The following is a 26,390-nucleotide window of genomic DNA, read 5'->3' as shown; positions in this document are numbered from 1 at the left end:
ACTCAAACTAATAGAAGAAAAACTAGGGAAGCATCTGGAACACATGGGCACTGGAAAAAATTTCCTGAACAAAACACCAATGGCTCATGCTCTAAGATCAAGAATCGACAAATGGGATCTCATAAAACTGCAAAGCTTCTGTAAGGCAAAGGACACTGTGGTTAGGACAAAACGGCAACCAACAGATTGGGAAAAGATCTTTACCAATCCTACAACAGATAGAGGCCTTATATCCAAAATATACAAAGAACTCAAGAAGTTAGACCGCAGGGAAACAAATAACCCTATTAAAAAATGGGGTTCAGAGCTAAACAAAGAATTCACAGCTGAGGAATGCCGAATGGCTGAGAAACATCTAAAGAAATGTTCAACATCTTTAGTCATAAGGGAAATGCAAATCAAAACAACCCTGAGATTTCACCTCACACCAGTGCGATTGGCTAAGATCAAAAACTCAGGTGACAGCAGATGCTGGCGAGGATGTGGAGAAAGAGGAACACTCCTCCATTGTTGGTGGGATTGCAGACTGGTAAAACCATTCTGGAAATCAGTCTGGAGGTTCCTCAGAAAATTGGACATTGAACTGCCTGAGGATCCAGCTATACCTCTCTTGGGCATATACCCAAAAGATGCCTCAACATATAAAAGAGACACGTGCTCCACTATGTTCATCGCAGCCTTATTTATAATAGCCAGAAAATGGAAAGAACCCAGATGCCCTTCAACAGTGGAATGGATACAGAAAATGTGGTACATCTACACAATGGAATATTACTCAGCTATCAAAAACAACGAGTTTATGAAATTCGTAGGCAAATGGTTGGAACTGGAAAATATCATCCTGAGTGAGCTAACCCAATCACAGAAAGACATACATGGTATACACTCATTGATAAGTGGCTATTAGCCCAAATGCTTGAATTACCCTAGATCCCTAGAACAAACGAAACTCAAGATGGATGATCAAAATGTGAATGCTTCACTCCTTCTTTAAATGAGGAAAAAGAATACCCTTGGCAGGGAAGGGAGAGGCAAAGATTAAAACAGAGACTGAAGGAACACCCATTCAGAGCCTGCCCCACATGTGGCCCATACATATACAGCCACCCAATTAGACAAGATGGATGAAGCAAAGAAATGCAGGCAGACAGGAGCCGGATGTAGATCGCTCCTGAGAGACACAGCCAGAATACAGCAAATATAGAGGCGAATGCCAGCAGCAAACCACTGAACTGAGAATAGGTCCCCTATTGAAGGAATCAGAGAAAGAACTGGAAGAGCTTGAAGGGGCTCGAGACCCCAAAAGTACAACAATGCCAAGCAACCAGAGCTTCCAGGGACTAAGCCACTACCTAAAGACTATACATGGACTGACCCTGGACTCTGACCCCATAGGTAGCAATGAATATCCTAGTAAGAGCACCAGTGGAAGGGGAAGCCCTGGGTCCTGCTAAGACTGAACCCCCAGTGAACTAGTCTATGGGGGGAGGGCGGCAATGGGGGGAGGGTTGGGAGGGGAACACCCATAAGGAAGGGGAGGGGGGAGGGGGATGTTTGCCCGGAAACCGGGAAAGGGAATAACACTCGATATGTATATAAGAAATACTCAAGTTAATAAAAAAAAATGACTAAATGGATGGAACTCAAATTGATAATATACGCTTAAGTGAGGTAACCAACTCCAAACGTGGTATCACTGATAAGTGGATATTAGGAAGGAGAAGAAAAAGAAGAAGAAGAAGAAGAAGAAGAAGAAGAAGAAGAAGAAGAAGAAGAAGAAGAAGAAGAAGAAGAAGAAGAAGAAGAAGAAGAAGAAGAGGAAGAAGAGGAGGAGGAGGAGGAGGAGGTGGAGGAGGAGGAAGAGGAAGAGGAAGAGGAAGAGGAAGAAGCCCCAAATACCCACAATTCATAAACCATAGGAAACACAAGAAGTAAGGAGATCACACCAAAGTGTGGATGCTACAGTTCTACTCAAAAGGGGGCAGAAAATAATCTGGGAAGAAGAAGGAGAGAGGGATTCGGGGTAAGAGAGTGGAGGGATAGAAATAGGGGCCAGGTCAGATATGGGATAGGAGAAGGGGGAGAAGTACAGAGGATCAGGATTTTTAGAGGAGGTGTTAAGCAGTGGGGGAGGAGGACCTAAGGGTAGTCACTAGAAATTCCGAGATGCTAAGGAACCAAGAGGAACCCCAAAAATATTAGCCAACATACCCAACAAAGAAGATAAAACATGAAGAGACCATATCCAGTGGATAGGCATGACTCCTCATTGAGGGATGGGGTGACCCAACCACCTAAAAAATGTTAATACGTTCAAAAGGAAATGCAAGGACAAAGAATGGAGCAGAGACTGAAAGAAAGCTATCTAGATTTTTCCCAACTGGATCCATGCCATCAGCAGACACCAAATGGGCTATTTCTAATGCCCATAAGTGCTTGCTGACAGGAGCCTGGTACAGTTGTCTTCTGAGGTGTTTATACAGAGCCTGATCAATGCAGATTTGGATGCATGCAGCCAAATATTGGACTGAGTGTAAGAACCCTAACAGAGAAGTTAGGGTAAGGATTGAAGGAGCCGATGAGTTTTGTAATCACATAGGGAGATCAACAATATCAACCAACCAGAACCCCAAAGCTCACAGGAACTAAAACACCAACCAAAAGGTTCACATGGAGGGACCCATGGCTCTATTTAGATATTTAGCAGAGTATCGTCTTACCAGGCATCACTGTGAGGGCATCTGCTTGGTCCTGTGGAAGCTGAATGTCCCGGAGTAGTAGAATGATAGGACACTGAGGCATGATTGTGGGTGGGGTTATGTGGACACATAGAAAGAAGCAGGGTATATGGGAATTTTATAGGGGATTGCTGAGGGAGAACTTGGGAAGGCAATGACATTTGAAACATAAATAAATAAATTGACCAAAAAGGAAAAGGAAAGAAAAGTCCATATATGTTTCAACCACAATAATTGTTCAATTATATCCACTTTCATTCTTGTCATAAAGCCAGAAACTAAATAATATAATGTATTCGCACAGTGCACTATTAAACATATATTAAATATGACTCTTGTATATACATCTATCAAACTACAAATATCATCCTTTGTAAGGTAATCCAGATTTTTTAACATATATATTTTATATGTTTTCTTATTTATGGGTAGGTGTTTAAGATTTGAGTGGATATGCTACAATTGATATATTCACAGATATTAAGTACAGGATAATGAGGTGGATTTGAGAGTGTTGAAGGTTTCTTAATTTTTGCTACCAAGACTTATTCTCTGAACCCTGATAATCAGATTCAAAACATATTGATAAATTCACTGTCTATATAAGTTAGATTTTCTCTAACAAATTTCTTAACTAAAAAGTACACCTTTCCTTTAATCTGCATTTTACCTTGAAGACAGAAAGCTGTGCTTAGTATCATATGTCTCTGTCTTCTCATCTTCCTAGGCATTTGTACTCATGCCTTGATATTATTGCTAGATTCTTTCCGTTTCCAAAATAAACCATCTTCTTTATCCTACCCTATTCAAATGATGTTGGCTTTTTGATTGATATATGATGCATTCATATAATACATAATACATGGCAGAAGGACACCCTGACCAGTGAAACATTCCTTCATGTTCATAAAAATTTTTATAGATACCTTAAAATTCAATATTATTATTTATTATAAAATGGACATAAACTGACCAGTTATAGTTCCACTGAGTATACACCCAATGGATGCTTGATCCAATCAAATGAATTCATTCAACTTTGTTTTCAGAATCTTTTATTTTCATAACAAAATCTAGATTTCCTAAATTCAAAGAATGAAAAGAAATGTTACTTTTATGTAATGGAGATTTAAAAGTCTCTTAAACAAAATGAAATTATAAAAGTTCCACCAAATAAATGTAACTAGAAAATAAGTGATGAAACCAAGAACACTATACATATTGTGCATTCATTTCTTAGTGTTTATTAGTAGTAAACTACATTATTTCCATGATAAATCCTCATATCCAGAAAAGATATATACCAGGCAGAACTCAAGGAAGTGGAAGAGTAATGCCTGCACAAGGTGAAGTAACATTTTTAAAATAGACATCATAGGTAAACAGTGTGTGAGAAGGAACAATAAAAGAACAGGACACTTGCTGATCTTTTTTCCCAGAAATATCTCTACTGACGAGCTTTAAAAAATACTTTGAAATACCTTCTAGAGATGACTCTATATTTGACAACAAGCTCTACTTTAGAGAAATCGCTATAAATGCTATATGTTCAGACACAGAGAAAAGTAGATCTATGGAATCATATTGAAAATAAAAGTTCAGTTCACTGAGAAAAGATTTTAACACAGAGTATAGACGTATATATAAAATAAACACTTTTCAGGAAATCATATGGATCTAATTGCTTATGTATGTACAGAATGTAAATATGTATATACATTTATAAACATTTATATTCCATCAATCAAATCTCAAGTTGATAACAGGCCTCATCTAAAAGCATATACATTTATTTGATAAAAAGAGAAATTGGGAAATACCCTTGAACTGATTTGACAGTAGGCAATTTCCTGAACAGATTACAAATGGTGTAGCACAATTATCAAGTATTAATAAGTAGCTGCGATTTTTGAAAGGAGTACAGTTATAAGCTGAGAACTCTGAAAAGTTAAATTATAAATGGCTACAAAACCAGGAAAAGGTATGTTCTCACATATCATCAGTAAATACAAATAATCATGACTCTGAAATATCATTATACTCTGTGAGAAATGCTAGAATCAAAAAAAGCAAAAATTAATATTGTTGAGGAACCTAATGAAGAAGAACACTAATTCATATTTTGTAGCAGTCAAAATTATACTTTGGAAAGCATCACTATGATATTTTTATAGGTTATTTCTTCATTTACATTTTAAATATTATCCACTTTCCCGGTTTTCTATACATGACCCTGCCCCTTCTGATCCCCCATCCCACTTCTATGAAGGTGTTCCCCCTCCACACCCACCCATTCCTTTATGCCTCCCCGTCCTGACGTTGCTCTACACTGGGAAGTCCAGCCCTGGCAGGATCAAGGGCTTCTACACCCAGTGGTAGCCAACAAGGCAATCTTCTGCTACCTATACAGCTAGAGCCATGGATCTGTCCATGTGTACTCTTTGGATAGTGGTTTAGAACCTAGGAACTCTGGTTGTTTGGCATTGTTGTTCTTATGGGGTTGCGAGCTGCTTCAGCTCCTTCAAACCTTTCTCTAAGTTCTCCAGTGAGGACCTGGTTCTCAGTTCAACAGTGGGCTGCAAGCATCCACCTCTGTAATTGTCATTCTCTGACTGAGCCTCTCAGGAGACAGACTATCAGCCTCCTGCAAGCATACACTTTTTGGCATCAGCAATATTGTCTCGGTTTGTTGGCTGGATCCCGAGGCAGGACAGTCTCTGAATGGTCATTCCTTCAGTCTCTGCTCCAAACTTTGCCTCCATAGCTCCACCTATGAGTATTTTAGTTCCCCCTTCTATGAAGGACTGAAGCATCCACACTTTGGTCGTCCTTCTTCTTGAGCTTCATGTGGTCTGTGGATTGTATCTTGGGTAATTCGAACTTTTGGGCTAATATCCACTTATCAATGAATGCACACTATGTGTGTTTTTCTGTGATTGGTTTACCTCACACAGGATGATATTTTCAAGTTCCATCCACTTGCCTATGAATTTCACAAAGTCATTCTTTTTGATAGCCTAGTATTACTCCATTGTGTAGATATACCACATTTCCTGTGTCCATTCCTCTGTCGAAGGAATGTTCTTTTTTTCACCTTCTGGCTATTATAAATAAGGCTGCTGTGAACATAGTGGAGCATGTATCTGTGTCGTATGCTGGAGCATCTTTTGAGTATATACCCAGCAGTGGTATTGCTGGGTCCTCAGGTATTGCTAAGGCAATTTTCTGAGGAGCCTCCAGGCTAGTTTCCAGAGTGGTTGTTCCAGTTTGCAATCCTACCAACAATGGAGGAGTGTTTCTCTTTCTTCACCTCCTCACCAGCACCTGATGTCACCTGAGTTTTTATCTTAGCCATTGTAACTGGTGTGAGGTAGAATCTCAGGGTTATTTTGATTTGCATTTCCCCGAGGACTAAGGATGTTGAGCATTTATTTAGGTACTTCTCAGCCATTTGATATTCCTCGGCTGAGAGTTCTTTGTTTAGCTCTGTACCCCATTTTTTAATACAGTTATTTTATTCTCTGAAATCTAACTTCTGGAGTTCTTTGTATATTTAGAATATTAGCCCTCTATGAGATGAAGGATTGATAAAGACCTTTTCCCAATCTCTTGGTTGCCATTTTGCCCTAATGACAAACAGTATCCTTGTCTTATATAAGCTTTGCCATTTTATGAGGCTCCATTTGTAGATTCTTGATTGTAGAGCATAAGCCATTTGTGTTCTGTTCAAGGCCTTTTCTTCAGTGCCTATGTGTTTGAGACTCTTCCTTACCTTTTCTCTATTAGTTTGATTGTATCTAGTTTTATGTGGTGGTCCTTGATCCACTTGTGTCGATTTGGAATCTCAGAGTTATGTTGATTTCCATTTCCCTGATGGCTAAAGATGCTGAATATATATTTATTTGCTTCTTGTCCATTTGATATTCTTCACTTGAGGATTTTTTATTTAGCTCTGTACTTCATTTTAACAGGGTTATTTGATTCAATTAAGTCTAACTTCTTGAGTTCTCTGTATATACTGGATATTAACACTCTATGTGATGTAGGATTGATAAAGATCCTTTCCAAATCTGAAGTTTGATGGGGATGGCAATGAATGCGTTGACTGCTTTTGGCAAGAGGGAAAATTGTACTATATTAACCCTGCCAACCAATTAGCAGGGGAGATCATTACATTTTCTGCGATCTTTTTTTGATTTCTTTTTTCTTGGAGTTGAAGTTCTTGTCATAAGACTCTTTCACTTACTTGGTTAGAGTCACAACAAGGTATTTTATATTATTTGTGATTATTGTTAAAGATGTCATTTCCCAAATTTCTTTCTGAGAATGATTATCCTTCAGTAGAGACTTGCTAATGATATGTTAATTTTATGCCCAGCCACCTTGCTTAAGGTGTTTTGTTTTCAGTTTAGGAGCTCTCTAGTGGAATTTTTGGGGTTACTTAAGTCTACTATCATACCATCTACAAATATGTTTGACTTCATCATTTCCAATGTGTATGTTTTTACTTCATTGTGTTTTTGCTTGCTCCAGTTTGGAAGGCAAGTATTATATTGAATAGTTAGAAAGTGGGCAGCCTTGTCTAGTCCCTGATTCTAGTGGGATTATTTAAAATTTCTCTCCATTTAGTTTGATGTTGGCTACTGGTTTCCTATATATTGCTTTTAATATATTTAGGTATGGGCTTTTAATTCTTAATTTTTCTAATAATTCTATCATGAATGGGTGCTGAATTTTGACAATATCTTTCTCAGTATCTAATGAGATGATCTTTTTTTTTGTTTTTGTTGTTTTTTTTTTTTGAGTTTGTTATATAGTAGATTACATTGATGGATTTCTTTTTATTTAACCATCCCTGCATCACTGGGATGATACCTATTTAATCGTTGTGAATGATCGCTTTGATGTATTCTTGAATTAGGTTTGCGAGAATTTAACTGAGTATTTTTGCATTTTTATTTATGAGGGAAATTGTTCTGAAGTTCTCTTTGTAGGTTTTTTGTGTGGCTTAGGTATAAGCATAATTGTGACTTCAAAGAACAAAGTGGGTAATATTCCTCCTGTTTTGATTTTGTGGAATTGTATTGGTATTAGGTATTCTTTGATGGTCTGATAGAATTCAGCATTAAACACATCTGGTCCTGGGGTTTGTTGTTGTTCTTGTTGTTGTTGTTCTTGTTAGGAGATTTCAAACATTGCTTTTGTTTCTTTAGGGACTATGTGAGGCAGACTTCTCCTTACCATGGGACAGAACAGACATTTCTTAATAACAAGGCAGACTTAGTCTTATTAAAAGGAACGAGCCTTTTTTCTTGGGTTTGATTCATTTAGCATTAAAAGGGTAGAAGCTTTTTCTTTCTCTATGCAATAAAGACTGGAGCTCATTTTTCATCCAGAATGAGTGAGTTCTTTCTGCAATGGTGCTTGATCTTTTGCTCCATATGCATATGTAAGTATGGATGTGTGTGTGAGTATGTAATTGTGAGAATGTATGCATGTGTATGTGTAAGAATGTAATTGTGAGACTATATGTAAGCTGGACCCAACTGGTTGAGTGGAAATGTATAAATTCGCATTCATGAATCTGTATATGAACCTATATAAGTTTATGCATATTTGCCTATTAAAAGTTTTTCCTTCTGCAAGAACTATTCACTTCTCTTGCTTCAATAGAAGCTTATTGCTCCAAACTTGCCCCTAGCCTGACAAGCAAGAGGCATAGGGACAAAAGGAAAAGGCTCTAGTGATTAATCCTCTACTTTATCTCCTGCTGTTTTAGAATGAGGTGCTAAATGCCAGAAACTGCTGTTTCTGGCCTCAGAGGAACATGGAAGGAAGGTCAGTTACAGTAGCAGAGCATAGTGACTTAGACATAGATAAGTAAATCAGGTACAGCAACATAGTAACTTAGACTTAGATAAGTAAACATTATTATACAGTGACCCTAAAATAAATATCTCATAAGACAAAGTCTTACCCTCTTCCCCCTCCACTGCCTCAAGAAGTACCAACAAGAAAGAAGACTATTGCCAGGGCTGGGGCTAGCCCCTGGCACTAAAGTCTAATAGTACTGATGTAATTGCTTCCTTTTGTTCTTGAGGTTTCAGATGTACTCTCAACTTGTTAGTGTATGCTATCTCAAGATTCTTTTTGGTAGCACTCAGGTCTATGAGTTTTTGATTAAGAAATGCTTTTCTTATATCCCAAAAGTTTGGGTATTTTGTACCTTCATTTTCATTAATTTCTAGAAAGTCTTTAATTACATTCTTTACTTCTTCTTTGATATTTCATGTTACCTTTGAGTAGATTGCTGTTTAGCTTCAATGTGTATGTGGGTTTTCTATCATTTTTGCTGTTATGGAAGACCAACATTAGTCAGTGATGATCTGAGGGATCCATAGTAATATTTCAATTTTCTTGTACCTGTTAAGGCCTAGGTTTTGCCCAACTTTATTGACAATTTTGGAGAAGTTGCAATGAGTAGCTGAGAAGAAGGTATATTCTTTTGTTTTGGGATGGAATGTTCTATAGATATCTGTTAAAGCCCTTTGGTTCATAACTTCTATTACTTTCACTATATCTGTTTAGTTTCTGTTTTCATGATCTCCTCATTTCTCAGACTGGGTTGTTGAAGTCTCCCACAATTATTGCAGTCTATCTTTGGAGCTTTAGTAAATTTTATTTTATGAATATGAGAGCTATTCAGAATTGAGAGTTCATACTGGCAGATTTTTCCCTTGAGTATGAAATGTCCTCCCTTGTCTTTTTTGTTAACATTTGACTGAAAGTAAATTTTGTTCAATACTAGAATGGCTATTCCAGCTTGTTTTTTGGTAATAATTGCTTGGAAATTTTATTCCAGGCTTTTACTTTGAGGTAGTGTCTATCTTTTCTGTATACAGGAAATGGAGAATCCTGTTTACATCTCCAGTCTCTTAGTCTATTTCTTTTTAGGGAGTGAAAGTGTATCCATTGCTATTAAGAGATATTAGAGAAAAGTGATTGTTCCTTCCTGTTATTTTTGCTGTTTGAGATGAATTATATTTGCCTGGCTATCTTCTTTTGGGTTTGTTAAAAGAAGTTTACTTTCCTACTTTTTCTAGGGTGAAGATTCCCTCTTTGTATTGAAGTTTTCCATGTACTATCCTTTGTAGGGCTGGATTTGTGAAAAGATATTATGTAAATTTGATTTTGCCATGGAATATCTTGGTTTCCCCATCTATGATAATTGAGTGTTGCTGGATATAGTAGTTTGTGTTAGAATTTGTGTCCTCTTAGCATCTGAATTACATCTTCTCAGGATCTTCCAACCTTCATAGTGTCTGTTGAGAAGATTGATATAATTCTTATAGGTCTGGATTATATATTACTTGACCTTTTTCCTGTAATGCTTTTAGTATTCTTCTTTTTCTCTTGTGCATTTCTTGTGTTGACTAATGGTGATAGGAGAAATTTCTTTTCTTTTACAATCTTTTTGGTGTTCTGTAGGATTTTTGTATGTTCTTAGGCATATCTGTTTTGAACTTAGGTGAGGTTTCTTCTGATAATTTTGTTGAATATATTTACTGACTTTTAAGTGGGGAATCTTAGCTCTCTTTTATACCTATCATCCATAGGTTTGGTTTTCTCATTGTGTCCTGGATTTTCTTGATGTTTTGGATTAGGAGCTTTTTGCATTTTGCATTCTCTTTGACAGACATTTCAATGTTTTACATGTCATCTTCTGTCCCTGAGATTCTCTATTCTATGTCTTGTGTTGGTGATGCTTGTGTGCATCCTGATCTTTTTCCTATGTTTGCGATCTCCAGGAGTGTTTCTCTTTGTGACTTCTAATTGTTTCTATTTCCATTTTAAGATCGCGAATGGTTTTGTTTAGTTCCTTTACCTGTTCTGTTGTGTTTTTCTGTAACTCTTTAAGAGATTTCTCTGTTCCTTCTTTAAGGGCCTTTACTTGTTTACCTGTATTCTCCTGTATTTCTTTAAGGGAATTATTTATGTCCTCTATTATAATCATGAGATGTTATTTTAAATCCAAATCTTGCATTTTCAGTGTCTTGGGGTATCCAGTACTTGCTTTGGTGAGAGAACTGGGTGTGGCTGGTACCAGAGGTTTTGGCTTCTACTACTTAGGTTCTTGCATTTTCCTCTGATCATCTTGTTGTCAGGGATGTTAGATAGTCTTGCTGTCTCTGACTTGAATGTGTCCTTTTAGTGAGCCTGTGATCTTTAGAGTGAGATCTCTCCTGGGTGACCAGTTCTTTCTGGGTATGGATTGGGTCCAAAGGGCTGTGGGACAACATCTTTAGGTCTGTGATCAGATGGAGACTGAAGAGTCCTCTCCCAGACTGGTCCTTGGTTTCTGTGCCCTGTGACTCCTGGTGGGTCCCTCTTTGGACAGTTAGTCAAGCAAAAGTGGGGTCTCACTTGTGAGCTTAGGGCTGAGAGTGCTTTTCACTACTCTCTCTAAGCATGTTTTGGATCTAGAGGTATGTTAGACAGACTTAACTCTGGGTAAAGATGCAGACAGGAATGGCCTGCACTTATAAACTTACATGTGGGAATATCTGTTTAGTCTTTCTCATATTCAAGTGTGAGAATACAAAGTAAAATTCATCTTACAGGTTACATATTTCATGAAAGAGAGTTCTCAGTACTCACAACTCTCAGAAGTATTTATTGCATTTATACCACTGTAAGATTTGTACTAGTAAAAAATATCATTTGGTTTTTAAAGAGTTAATATACTTCACTTTTTAAAAACAAAATATATGATGTTCACAAATATATATTCTGAAATTCAAGTATACAAATGGCATTCCTCTTTCTAATATCCTTGTCTTATTTAACATTTTATACCACATTTCTCCTAAAATATAACTGTGGCAAATATTTCTGGAAAATAATAATGGTCATTGCATGACTAGATAATAGCTTTGGTATCTGTTAGGAACAACTGCTCTGGCACTGGCCATTCAACCAAGTCTTTTTGGGCCAAGAGTTTCAGGAAGTTTAGATTACTGTCATTACTTGTTCTGTGTACGTTTTAGCCAAGTCCTGAAGATTAACTTGACCTAGGAAATAATTGAAGCAGAAAAGTTTTTGATAAACCTGAAATTTTAATAGTTTAGAGAATTGAAGACAAAAAATTTAAAGGGACACTGAGCCTGATCACTAAAATGGGATATCTAAATTAAATACATGGAACAAAACAATGGGTGAATACTTGTCTACTGAATTAAGAGCAATGATGAGAGTCTCTGCAAGTGGCAATGTGTAATTGACGAAATTTTCATCAGAAATATTATGTTGAAATCTGATAGATATGTAGAGTAAAAGAGAAAAGATGTATTGACGACTTTGGATTTCAAATGGGCATCATTAAATTTGTGAATTGACATTTGTTGAATAATGAAAAATACTGATTTGAATATTTGGTATCAACTGCATATAGAAATTATTGTAAAATTACTAGGAAATAGGATATGAGATTATACATATGCATTTTAGAACTGTAAGAAAAATTAACATTGAATATGGAGAAGCATTCTTAAAGCTCTGTACAATCATATTCAGATGAGCTCAACAAACTGGAGAAGCAAATACACTCAATTTAGACAAGCAAAAATATTAACATACATCTGTCTTGTTTAGACCATAATGTTTTGATGAATGTTTTGTAACCACTAGCTCATGCCCAGATGACTTGTGATTTTGAGGTCTTTCCGAACTTTAAAATTAATATAACTTCAATTTGCATGCATATAAGCTTAACTCTATGTGTGCATTGAGCTGTCTGGTGACATATTTGCAAAGAAATTTTTGAAAAAATAATATATTAGAAGAAAGAATGAAAGGATATGATGTAACAAGGAAGGGTGTAATTAATAAGGTTGAATTCAGTGTCAGGAAGAAAACATGTTAGCCAACTCTAAATGCAGCTGCATAACAATGGTTAGGAGACTTTCAGCTTGTTTCTGCATCTTCCCTTGTCAATATGAATTCATGGCAATCCAAACTTCACATTCTCCATACTGTCAAAACACTGTCACTGTCCCTTGCCAGCAAAGGTACTTATCACCTAGGATGAAATTTGAAGCATATTATGACATACATACATCCTGACATGTGCATTAGGTCTTGCTTTTGTATTTTTACATACATGTGTAGTGGTGTGTGTGTGTGTGTGTGTGTGTGTGTGTGTGTGTGTGTAATGTGAATTCAAGTAAATGATGAGCAGTACAGCAAATCAAGCATTCTTAGAAAAAAAGGGGGAAATTAAGAATGCTCATGTTGACCTTTGATGGATATGTTTATGATCTGTGCCTTTACCAGTATCATTCTGGTGGTAGAGCATAATCCCACACTCTATTATATGGAATGTGTCCTACATTGAGTCAGGTTGTAAACATGACCCAGCTACCTTCCTGTGTATTTATCTTGGTAGTGGGTCCTAGGGTGATGATGAAGTCACAGTGGTGTAGACAATGAATATCTATGACCTCATTGGCAGTGGATAAGGCCAGCCAGGAAGCAACTCATGCCAGTTAACATCTGGCAGGGAACACGAAGTAGCTTCCCATCAAAATACTCATCCAGCTTGCTAGATTCAACTGCTGTCGCTAGGTTTCAAAAGAAACTTGGGAATATTATGCCACCATGGGCCTTGCCATGAACTTTGTATTTATCCTCCTTGGGAGCATTGTGTTGGCACTTTTTTCTTCATCTTGAAAACATTATTACAGGTAAGCAGTATATACATGACTACAATAATGTTATCATAACTAAGTAAGTGGGTAGGCATTTGCTTGTTAGAACTCAGAAACATGTCAGCAACTACCAGATAAATGTTGCATGTTGTATTCCTACTTGACAGATCTCTTACTTTTGATACCTTCCTTGGTTGGGAATCTATTTTCATCAATCTCTTCAATAGTTATGGTCAATTAAAAAGCAAGCATATGTCTCTAAGGATATTGTAGACACTGTGGAGAACTCCTCATTCAGCATGTGGTATCATGCATGCTTGAAGTACCTGTTCTACAATAGTGTATCAACTTAAAAATGGGTCACTTCTCTTATATATATATTTTTTCAAATATTCTTTGTAGAAAGTATATTTTGTTATATCATATGGAAGGAATAATTTTCAATCAGAATGTCTATAGTTTCCTGCTTAAGCTGGAAATACTGTTGTCGGCACCCGTGCTGACACTGGACTGAGAGCCAGGCATAGGCCTGTGAGGTTTAAGAAAAAAACACAGACTCAGGTTATTCATGTTAAGAAAAGAGTGCCGAATCTTTTACTTGATTCACCGAATATATACCCCAAGTTCACTTGGTGGAGAAATCCAGGAAGCACAGTGGAAAAATCAGCTTATGCCCTCAGGAACAAAGAAAGAGGAACAAATAGCAGTATTATCACCCAGGTGTACCACCCAGGCATGCTGCAAACAGGGCAAACAGAAAGGTCAGGGCATTCATTTGTTAGGAACAAAAGGCTTCCATATGCATCAGCAAGGCTCAGCAGGGGTCAAACACTGATGGGGCCCAGGAGGGTTCAACAAGTCCCCCTTTTTTATTTTTTATTAAGTAGTGCCCGTCTTAGGACACTTTGGGTTGCCAATCCCTTGCCCATCTCTGGGAATCTCTGCCAGTCTCAGAGCCTATGTCGTAGGTGGTATTGGTCCCAAAGAGTTGCCTGTCTTTGGCTAACTACTTCTCATGAAGGCCGAGTCAGATTTGGGCAGAGGGATTGTCTCTTGCCAAGAAGAGCAACACCTGCTTAGTCTCTGCCCAGGACTGAGAATGCTGTTTGTGCATGTGATAAGAAGCACAAGGCCGACTACTATGGTGCCAGAGAACCATAACACCAAGGGCCATAACACTGAGGGCCATTGTCAAGCTGTTCCTATAAAAGCACTGACTGTTGATTTAAATTTAGAATTTCCAATTGTCAGCAACTTTGCCTGGAAGTTTATCCACTGTGCTAACCTTAACATCAAATTGGGGGAGGACAATGCCAGACACTGCAGCCACAGTGACTACAGCAGCAATGACTGCTACAATAACTGTGAAGATGCCAAAGTCTTTCCCATGACGGTTCAGGATCAGCCGACCTTCTCCTGAATGACCAGCAGGCAATGGAACCATGCCTGAGATCCACACAACCAGGACAGAGTTCCCTGGTCCTCAGCAGCTTTACACAGATGGGATTCCTGTGAAGCCACAGACTGAAATGGCCACATCAGCCACTGTGGCAACAGCTGCTATGGGAGCAGGGAGGGGCAGGAAACAGCTGGAGTCCAGCCTTCTCCTCTGGCATGCAGTGGTGTGTGGAGGGGTCGGAGCGCAGGCCGCGGTAGGAAGGGACATGCAGCAGTCGTAGTAATGACTGCAGCAATGCCAAAATTTCCTCTGTGATAACACAAGGTGAGGTGAAATCCTCCATCTTCATCCAAGGGCACAGAAACGATTCCAGGGACCTGAACCACAAGAGCTGAATATTCATGTTCCCAGCAAAGTCAGCAAACAGGACAGCCGCATTTCCTGTGGTCCTATTGGTGGCGATCACCACTGGCCAAACTGTGCTCCTTATTCCCCCTGGCATTAGCATTGGAGGATTTTTCACGAAACTCCAATAGGTCTCCATCTGTGCTGGATTCCATAGCAACAGGACATACACATTTCTCAGGAAATCAAATGAGTGCTTTAGCATCTCTAGGAAAAACACAAGCAGAACCCCTAACCCTAGCTAACACAGGGTCAGGTTCCTTCCATAATCCTGAGGTCAAATCTTTCCAATGAACCAGACCTTCCTTACATCTTATTCCTTTCCAACGTCTATCTGCTGCTGAACAATTATTCTTATCTACTATCAAAAAAAATAAAATATAAATAATAAAGGAAAGTTTAGCATGTGGGGAATTCTGGTCCCCACTTTTTGTTTTTTTTCAAGATAATTCTTAAGTGTTAAATGAGCTCTTTCTACTATGGCTTGCCCTTGAGGATTATAAGGAATGCCAGTTTTATGTACAATATCATAATCCTCACAAAATTTCTTAAAGTCTCACTAGTATATGTTGGACCATTACCAATTTTTAATTGTTGTGGGACTCCCATAAAGGCAAATTCCTATAAGCAGTGACTTTTAACATCTTTAATTTTCTCTCCACTATGTGCAGAGGCAAAGAGTAAGCCAGAATAGGTATCAATAGACACATGGACAAACTGTAACTTCCCAAAGGAAGGAATATGGGTACCATCCATTTCTCAAATATCATTAGGCTGTAACCCTCCTGGATTCACTCCCAAATTGGGACAGAAAATAAATGGGGCACACTGGGGATTCTGACTGACTATTTGGGCCGCTTATTCTTTAATTATTCCATTGTGAAACCTCAAAAATTAGTATTAAGATAAAATTTTCTATGCATCTGTAAAGCTTTATTATAGGCAGTATTACTCATTAACACATAATAACATGGAGACTGAGTATAAGAATCAGTCAACTCATTCCCTTGTGCTAAGGGGCTGGGTAACATGGAATGTCCTCTTATATGGCCCACAAAAATAGTTTCCTGGCACTGCCATAGCAAAGCCTGTACTTGTAATAAGGTGGCATAAATGGATGAAATAGGAGCAACAAAGGCAGCAGTCTCAAGGGGTGAAACAATCTGAGACACATACACACTATCAGTGTATATGTTACAAGGTTCATCAGGAAACATAACCAAAGTTAGTTGTAAAGCTTTCAATTCTACTAGCTGTACAGAACAATTAGGAATTTTTGTAACCTCTACCTTCCCTCCAGACACTACTGCAGCAAATCCATTGAAGGAAGCATCAGAAAATACTAAACGAGCCTTTTGCAAAGGGGAACTAACAATAATTCATGGAAAAATTACTGGATGCGTTTTAAAAAACTGACAAGCCTTACTATCAGGATAATGGTTATCAAATTGACTAACAACTGTGCACATTAAAATAGCCCAATCTGTAAGTCCCTGGGCTAAATGTTGTAGCTGCTCCTTGGTACAGAGAGTAATAATAAGATCTGGTTCTTTGCTAAAGGTTTGTAAGCTAATTCTTTGAGCCTTGAACAGTAATTGAGCAATGACCTGAGGATAAGCCATCACTATTTTTGCAGGCAAAGCTTGTAAATAAACCCACATTAAAGGTCCATCTTGCCAAAAAAGTAGGGGAATGAGCAGATACAAAAATCAAAAATGAAAGAGGCTGGCTCAGTCCTTGCAGCGTCCCTTTGCAGTCATCTGGAATCCTGTTGTTTGGCGACCTGTGTGCACGTGCATAGACATGGCTTCAAATGACTATACCCAACAAGCAACTCAAAGCTATAGAGCCTATCCTACCTAGCCTGGGCAGGGCTATTCCCAACAGAGCAGTCAACCCTGTGGCCAGCAGAGTTACAGTGGTTATGGCCAATCAGCTGACACATCAGGATATGGTCAGAACAGCTATGGCTCTTCTTATGGACAGACCCAAAACAACAGAACCAGTACAATAGCAGCAGTGGAGGTGGGGGAGGGGGTGGTGGAGGCAACTATGGCAAAGATTTGTCCTCTATGAGTGGCAGTGGTGGTGGTGATGTTTATGGCAATCAGGACCAGAGTGATGGCAGAGGCGGTGGCTATGGGGGAGGCCAGCAGGTTTGTGGGGTCTGTGGCAGGGGCAGTGGAGGTGGTTGCAACCGAAGCAGTGGTGGTCATGACCCCAAAAGAAGTGGAGGTGGCCAAGGAGGTGGCTGAGGAGGCAGAGGCAACATGGGCAGAAGTGACCATGGTGGCTTCAATAAATTTGGTGGTCCTTGGGGTCAAGGATCTTGTCATGATTCTGAACAGGATAATTCAGACAACAATACCATATTTGTGCAAGACCCAGGTGAGAATGTTACAATTTAATCTGTGACTGATTACTTCAAACAGATTGGAATTATTAAGACAAACAAGAAAACTGGACAGCCTATGATTAATTTGTATATTGACAGGGAAACTGGCAAGTATAAGGGTGAGGCAAGAGTATCATTTGATGACCCACCTTCTGCTAAAGCTGCAATTGATTTGATGGTAAAGAATTCTCTGGGAATCCTACTAAAGTTTCATTTGCTACCCGGCATGCTGACTTCAATTGGGGTGGTGGAAATGGTCATGGAGGCCAAGGGCTAGGAGGACCCATGGGCTGTGGAGGCTACGGAGGAGATGGCAGCGGTGGAGGTGGCTGGGGAGGATTCCCCAGTGGAGCTGGTGGAGGTGGAGGACAGCAAGGAGCTGGGGACTAGAAGTGTCCCAATCCTACATTTGAGAACATGAACTTCTCTTGGAGAAATGAATGCAATCAATGTAAGGCACCTAAGAGAGATGGCACAGGAGGGGGACCAGGAGGATCTCATATGGGGGGAAACTATGGAGATGATCAATGTGGCAGAGGAGGATATAATTGGGGCAGCTACTGGGACCTTGGAGGGGACCGTGGGGGTTTCAGAGGGGACTGGGGTGGTGGGGATAGAGATAGTTTGGGCCCTCACAAGATGGACTCCAGGGGCGAGGCAGGATTGCAGGGAGAGGCCATATTAGCCTGGCTCCTGAAGTTCTGGAACAACTCTTCCTGTACCCAGTGTTACCCTTGCTATTTTGTAAACTTACAATTCAGGATCGATCATGGACATTTGGTGTGTGCATGTGTGTGTGTGTGTGTGTGTGTGTGTGTGAGAGAGAGAGAGAGAGAGAGAGAGAGAGAGAGAGAGAGAGAGAGCCATACTACTGTTCCCATTAAAAACCATTTTAGTTTAAAAGAAAAGTGAAAGAAGCTTAAAATAATCAATATAATTGGGGTGAGTCTCTTCCAAAGCCTGTTGTACTAAATTTAAGCATTCACGAGCTTCTGGAGTTAATTGTCTAGGTGAATTTGGAGAGGAATCACCTTGTGAAACTTCAAATAATGGCTTCCACTATCTTGTGGCTAATTTTAATGTCAATTGAAGTCAATTTATATCCCCTAATAATTTTTGAAAGTCATTTAAGGTCTTTAGTGTATCTTATCTAATTTTAAATTTTTTGTGGGCAAATTCCTTTCTGTAATAATTCATATCCTAAATAGTGATATGGGAAGTTCTTTTGGATCTTCTCAGGGGCAATCACTAACCCTGAAGTGCCCAAATCTTCTTGTAAGTAAGCATACGCTGTCAGCAATTCCTTTTCATCTGGAGCTGCCAATAAAATGTCGTCCATGAAGTGGACAATATATATCTGTGTATACTTCTGCCTCAAAGGCTTTAGGGCAGAGACTACATATACCTGCCACATAGTAGGACTATTGGCTATCCCGTGATGTAACACAAAAAAAGATAGCAATTAGAAGGCTCCTGAAAATTTATGGAAGGAATGCTAAAAGCAAAGCTCTCACAATTTTTAGGATCTAATGGAATAGTAAAGAAACAATCCTTTAAGTCAATAACTATCCTATGCCAATTTTTTGGTATAGCTACAGGTGAAGGGAGACCAGGCTGAGTAGGTCCCATAGGTATTATACCTTTATTAATTTCCCTTAAATCTCATAATAATCTCTACTTTCCAGGCTTTCTCTTAATCACAAAAATGGGTGTATTCCAAGGGGAAGTGGAAGGAACAGTATCTTGTAATTGTTCCTGTGCTAATTGATGAGCTGCCTCTAATTTTTCCTTGGACTGGGGCCACTGTAGAATCCACACCGGATCATTTGACTTCCAGTTGATGGGCAAAGATTTAACATAAGGAGACTTATTAACAGTGACCCTTAGGATAAATTTCCCAAGCCTGTTTTGTCATGAGGATGCTTAATTATTTTTAGCTCTTCACTTACACTATAAGGTTTGTCTTGTAAATTTTTGCTCAATCCTCCCTGGGAGGAAGCCTTATTTCCCTATCATGGTTCATCCAGGCTGAGCTGTCAGCACAGCCCCCATATCATTGACTACGTCTCGTTTCCACAAGTTGATAAGTATTTGCTCTAAAATGAAAGGCTGAAACAAACCCTCACATCCTTCATCTTCTCTCCATTTAAAAATCTTGTTGCTTTTTTGAGGAGCTATAGCTGTTCCCACTAATGTGAGGTGGAGGAAGATATCTCTAGTGGCCAGGCCTTTGGCCAGAAGGCTTTAGCTATCACAGTGGTATCAGCTCTGGTATCTAGGAGCCCATGTAGGGGTTTTACTTCAACCCATAGAGTGAGTGTGGGAGATTTCTCTAAAGAGGACACCCAAAATGCTCCACGCCCACTGGACCCGAAACCCTGATTTCCACAGGCAGATTTAAACAAGGATTATTAGTATAAACCAGGGCCGAAGAACTAATTGAGCTATCCTATCCCCCTGAGGAATAGCTATAATTCCTTTTTCTACAGAAACAATAATTTTAATTTCTCCAGTAAAATCAGAGTCAAACACTCCATGGAAAATTCTTATTCCATTCATCAAGGCACTGCTGGGACCTAGTAAAAGGCCTATACTCCCAGATGGCAGGGGCCTATGTACCCCAGTGCCAAGTGCCTAGGGGTCCATTTGAGGTGTTAATACTGCTCTGGTGGAAGCCAGGAAGAGGTCCAGTCCTTCACTTCCTGGGGTACCTCTGTCAAAGTCTTTGACATGAAGGGATTGGTTTGAGGAACAAACTGTATTGGGGTAAGTTCTACCATAGAACTTTTCCTAGCTCCATACACTCTGGTTTGGGGGTCCCAGAGTGGGTCCCATTTCCCATTTCCCAGAAGGTCATCCCTTGACATCTTGCTTAGATTTGCACTCATTTCCCCAATGATAGCCTTTTTGGCACTGAGGGCATAATCCACGGCCTCCTATCTTTTTGTTCTTAGGACACTTCTTTTAAAATATCCAGGTTGTCCACACCCAAAACATGTCTTGGTCCCTCCATTTCCCTTCTGCATAGCTGCAGGTAAGACTTGTCCCATCACATAATTCCCATCTATTTCTTTGCACAATTTAATATAGTTATTTAAACTCCTCTTATGGGGTCTAATAGCTTCCTTGCACCATTTATTAGAATTTTCATACGCCAATTGTTTCACTATGGGCATATCAGTATCACCATCTCCAAACAACGTGCCAGGCAAATGTAATAGTCTATCCACAAATTCCTGAAAAGGCTCCGAGGGTCCTTGTGTCACCTTGGATAATTGTTCTCCAGCTGCCTTATTAGGCAGGGCCTTCCAAGATCTAACTGCTGTGGAGAAGATTTGAGCAAAAGTGGCAGGATCATATTGAATCTGGGCTGGAAAGGCCGCATATTGTCCTATTCCTATAGGCATTTCTAGATTTCTTTGGGGAAATCATGCTTGCGCATTAAGTCTAGCTAGTTGCACACATTGTTCTTGATATTCTCCCCTCCATAATAGATAATCTCCCCCTCTCAACACTGCCCTACATAATTGTTGCCAATCTCCAGGATTCAGCTTGGATCTAGCATAGGCAGAAGTAAAGGGAGCAAGGGCACCATAAGCAGAGACTGCTTCTTTCAGGTTTTTCAACTTCTTAAAACTCAGAGGAACATACTGTCTGATAGATTGATCTGCATTGCTGGCATCCGGAACTTCAACAAAAGGAAGCACCATTCCCTGTCCAGGGGGAGGCTCAGGAAAGATTACCCCTCTCCTTGGAGCCTTGTCTTCATAACAGCACTCCAAGGAAGGATATGGTTCATAGGTGGGAGGAGCAGTAGCTCCCTCTCATTTAAAGAAGGGATTTTTCACTACAAGGACGAAATTCTGATTTTTTAGCAATCCTGCACTTATTAATCTTCCTCTTTGCACCTCTATTTCTTCTAATGTCTCTTCTTCATCCTCCTCTGAGCTTGAATTCTGATCTGAATCAGAAGTTTGTAAAGACATATGAGAGGCATCATCCTGTGCCGCTCTGAATGTTCTTTCTATCTCTGACATTCGTCCCTTTATATTAGCATTAGTGCTCAAGAGAGCATCCTTGTCCAATCTCCACAAAGAAAGCATGGCAACAGGAATGCTCTCAGGGCCATCTCTCCGCAGTGTTCTTTGCAAATCTCTCTTAACCTGTTCCCAATCAGGAATATTAAGTCATTTTGAATGAACACACCAGGGACTAGTCTTTTCTAAAGTTTTAATAAATTCTTTAGTTGTTTTTACCTTTACTCCCACTTCCTGCTGTTTGAGTAAAGCAACTATCTGATCTGTTAGTTGTAAAGTAAAACTTTAGGATCCCGTGGTGTAAATTTTTTTTTTGCTGTGCACTAACACAATACATTCCTCCTTCTTTGCTAGCCAGTTTCCCAGGATGACCTCATCAGGAAATTCCTCACTTTCCCAATCTTGGTGGGACCTCAACTTGTTGACACTCGTGCCACCATAGTACTGAGAGCTGGGTATAGGCTTGTGAGGTTTAAGAAAAAACACACAAACTCAGGTCATTCATGTTAAGAAAAGAATGCCAAATCTTTTACTCAATTCACTGAATATATACCCCAAGTTCACTGGGTGGAGAAATCCAGGAATCACAGTGGAAAAACTGGCTTACACTCTCAGGAACAAAGAAAGAGGAACAAAAAACAGGAACCGATTTAGCAGTATTATTGCCCAGGTGTACCACACAGGGCAAACAGGGGCATTCCTTTGTTAGGAACAAAAGGCTTCCACATGCATCAGCAAGGCTCAGCAGGGGTCAAACACTGACAGGGTCCAGGAGGGTCCGACATACTGGAAGAAACATATGTGAGGCAGAAATAATTCTGCAACTGACCCTAGTATAAGATCTGTTTTGGGAAATATGTGAAATTACAGACACATGGTATCTAAAGCACAGGTTTTCAACTGCTTGTTAAAATTTGATTAAAATAAAGAGGTTGCCTTTTTTACGATTCTAGTCAGAGAAGAACCTTAGTATATGGTCATGTTATTTCCAAGTGTGTGTATGTGTGTTTGTCTGTGTGTATTCAAGTAAATGATGGGCATCGCAGCATATCAAGCAATTTTATAAACAAAAGGGGGATTAAAATGTTCATGTTGCACCCTTGATGCATGTGTTTATGATCTGTGCCCTTACCAGTATGATTATGGTAGGATAGCATAACACAGCATTCTCTATTCATTATATGGAACATGTCCTACATTGAATATGGATGTAAACAGGACCCAGCTACCTTCCTGTGTACATGGTTTATCTTGGTAGTGAGTCTTATGGTGATGATGAGGTCATGGTGGTGTAGACAATGAGTAGTTATGACCTCATTGGTAGTGGATAAGACCAGCCAAGAAGCAACTCATGCCAGTTAACATCTAGCAGTGAAGTAGCTTCCCATCAAAATACTCATCCAGCTTGCTAGATTCAACTGCTGTGGCTAGGTTTCAAAATAAACTAGGAAATATTATGCCACCATGGGTCTTGCCATGAACTTTGTATTTCTCCTCCTTGGAAGCATTGTGTTGGCATTTATTTTCTTCATCTTGAAGACATTATTACAGGTAAGCAGTATATACACGACTGCAATAATGTTAACATAACTAAGTAAGTGGGTAGGCATTTGCTTGTTAGAACTCAGAAACATGTAAGCAACTACTAGATAAATGTTGCATGTTGTTTTTGTGCTTGACAAATCTCTGACATTTGATGCCTTCCTTGGTTGAGAATCCAATAGTTTCATCAATATCTTCAATAGTTGTGATCAATTAAAAAATAAGCATAAGTTTCTATGGATATTGTGAACTCTGTAGAGAACTTCTCATTCAGAATGCATGTTTAAAGTACCTGTTCTGCAACAGTGTATCAACTTAAAAATAGGTCACTTCTCTTGTGTTCTTTCTAGAATATTTAACATTTAAATATGTTTGCTATCATTGGCTGAAACTCACAAATGAAAGTAATTTACAATGTGCTCAATGATATGTTAAAGTCAATATTGTAATTCCTAAGGACAGGGCATGCCTTTACAAGGAATTATACATCATTTTACCCTGTATCTTAGCTTCCCCAAAATATATGTTTGATCACATCTCATTGTGTTGATTATCTATTGATTTGCTTTACCATTTAATAATATTTGATTCCATGTAGTTTTACTTATTGTTTTACAATATCTTTTATTATAGTATCATTCACCGTGGTCAAAAATAAATTCTATACACACACACACACACACACACACACACACACACACACACATACACACACACACTTATAATCAGATTGGAAATCATATATTTCAGTTTTTTAAGAAGTCACTTTTCTTCATTTATTTATACTAATGCAACCTATTTAAAATGTATGTAGAACCATACTTCCCTTTTAATCCCACAATAACTTGAGAACATTCAGTTATTTACAAATATTCCAAATCCATCTCCCTCTCCCTCCCACCTCACCGTGTGTGTGTGTGTGTGTGTGTGTGTGTGTGTGTGTGTGTGATTACATGAAAAGTAAATTTTATTTTAGGATCAAATACATGATTGGAGGATACCATTTAAATTCTTAAAGCCAAGTATTATAAAATTCCTTCCATTTTTGCCTGTATTTATACAAATAAAACATGTCAATGTTACCCATACCAATATTTTTCATCTATATCCACGTGGAGATATTGTGAACATTATTATAAGTTATCATGTGAAAGATTTACTAATTTCTAGAATACAAAATTAACAGTTACTTTGTTTTACAGATAATTTGGTATAAAATTCCATTTATGTTATCATCGCCCATAGATCATCAAACTGCTCTGCAATCAAACAGAATCAATGATGTGAGACTTCGAATCAGAAATTTCAACCAGGCTATACTGATTACATCCCTAGAGACAATATCTGTATACAAAAAAATCCTAGTTAATCTGGAAAAAAGAGAGCGGCAGTTGGCTAAAATGAAAAAAAAAATGCTATGAGAAAAACTTGTCGTCACATAAACATTAGGAAGTAATGCATTGTCAATGTAAAAATAGAAACTGAGAGTGGAACCAATGAATAAAACCTTAATTAATTCAACTCATTTCCTGAGACAGTAAAGAATTAATTATATGTGTTTGTTAATTCATATTTTGATACATAATGTATTAGAATCACAATGCAAAAACAGCCAGTTCAAAACATTGGGTATTGATATGTAGATGCTATTAAAATTTTATAGATAACAGGTAACAAGCAGATGGAAATTAAAATATACAGTTTCACCTAAGTGACTGAATCATAAATTGTAATTTTCTATTAGTTTGACATCAGAATTTCATAGGCCAAGATTTAGTAGCATTTCACTTGTTTTAAACAATGAGTGTGTTTAGTATCAGCTATCCTTACATATTGAATGTTATAAATTATTGATTTCCTTTTCATTTGAATGAAATTTACATGTCTGTAATGCATTCTTTGTCAGAGTATAAATGTTACTAAAAGTATCTCTTTAATATCCAGAGAGATTGATAATTCTTTTTAATAATTTGCCATATGTCAAGATTATAACTGTATAATAGGAATAAGCTATACAAATGGATTTTCTGGGATATTTATCAATTTGTCTTTGATAATCAATAAAGGCACTGTCATGACCTGCCTACACCCTCAACTACATTGAAACCTCAGATTATTCTTCTATATGTCTGAATGTATTCCCAGTCAAAACCAAAATGTACATTTTCTACCCGGACCCTGTAAAATCATCTGCAGAGACACACTACCAGACTTGCAAGTTCAGAATGTCTTATGGATGCATTATGAGAAGTATAGAAGACAGGGACTCACAGGAAGATAAATAAAGTGTAATAATCTGACCTTTGAGTTTCATCAGAGACTGAACCTAAAAAAGAAAGCATGAAAGTATAGGTCAAAGCACCCATTATTTGGGGAATGTGAAGCTTACTTTTTGTGTGGATCTCTGAACAAATTGGGTTGAACCTAATATGTCTTCTCTGCCTGGATGGACATTGTCCTCCTTTAGGTATACAATATTATGTGGCTTTACCGAGTGATGATGTGCCTAGGCATGGAGTGATACCTAGTGGGATAAAAGGCATGATAGAGGCATACCACCTGTCCTCAGTCATGGAAATGTGGTATGAAGAAAGCTGCCATGTGAGGAAGAAGTATGTGTGCCATTTGAAATAAACTGAATAAATGAAGGAAGGAAAGAAGTAAGGAAGAGGGGAAGGAATGATTAATCAATAATTCAAACATACTATTTGGAAGCCTCATATTTGACATTTTCACAATAAATGCACATCTCTATGATGAAAATATCCAGCAGTACAGGGAATAAACCAACATTATTCCATAGATGAGAGAAAAAATATGCTTTAACTATCTAGAAATAAAGCTCAAAGATTTAAAAGTACAAAAAGTCATTGAACAATTGAAAGAATATTCTAAGTATACAGTAATTTATTCAAATCCTGATTTTCCCTTTTCCTATGAAGATCCAACTTACATTGCTTATACATTGGGTATTAGCCTGAATAACTACTGGGAGAAACTAGGAAACAAGAAAAATAATCATAAACTTGAAGAATGATGTCTCAATAATAATGCTTATAACAGTCAACAAATTTAGTAACCTCCTGTTTTGTATGACTATTGTCTCCTCTCCATTGAGATGGTGAATCATATTCCACCATGTACATAGGAGCTTCATTTATAATAATC

At 38.4% G+C, this 26,390-nt stretch overlaps 1 long non-coding RNA gene and 1 pseudogene across 1 annotated transcript; both read left to right on the top strand.

Annotated features, from left to right (window-relative positions):
* Nucleotides 1-13,254: 13,254 nt before the first annotated feature.
* Nucleotides 13,255-24,747, top strand: LOC148002228 (uncharacterized). The gene is made up of 2 exons (XR_015634698.1): nucleotides 13,255-13,480; nucleotides 24,425-24,747. It is a non-coding gene; the product is annotated as an uncharacterized LOC148002228 (long non-coding RNA).
* Fus-ps5 (FUS RNA binding protein, pseudogene 5) lies at nucleotides 16,988-18,541 on the top strand (annotated as a pseudogene).
* Nucleotides 24,748-26,390: the final 1,643 nt, after the last annotated feature.

This window comes from Rattus norvegicus, chromosome 12, assembly GCF_021556685.1.
Source record: "Rattus norvegicus strain SHRSP/BbbUtx chromosome 12, alternate assembly SHRSP_T2T, whole genome shotgun sequence".
NCBI classification, from domain to species: Eukaryota; Metazoa; Chordata; class Mammalia; order Rodentia; family Muridae; genus Rattus; species Rattus norvegicus.
This window is presented reverse-complemented; position numbering and strand designations above follow the sequence as displayed.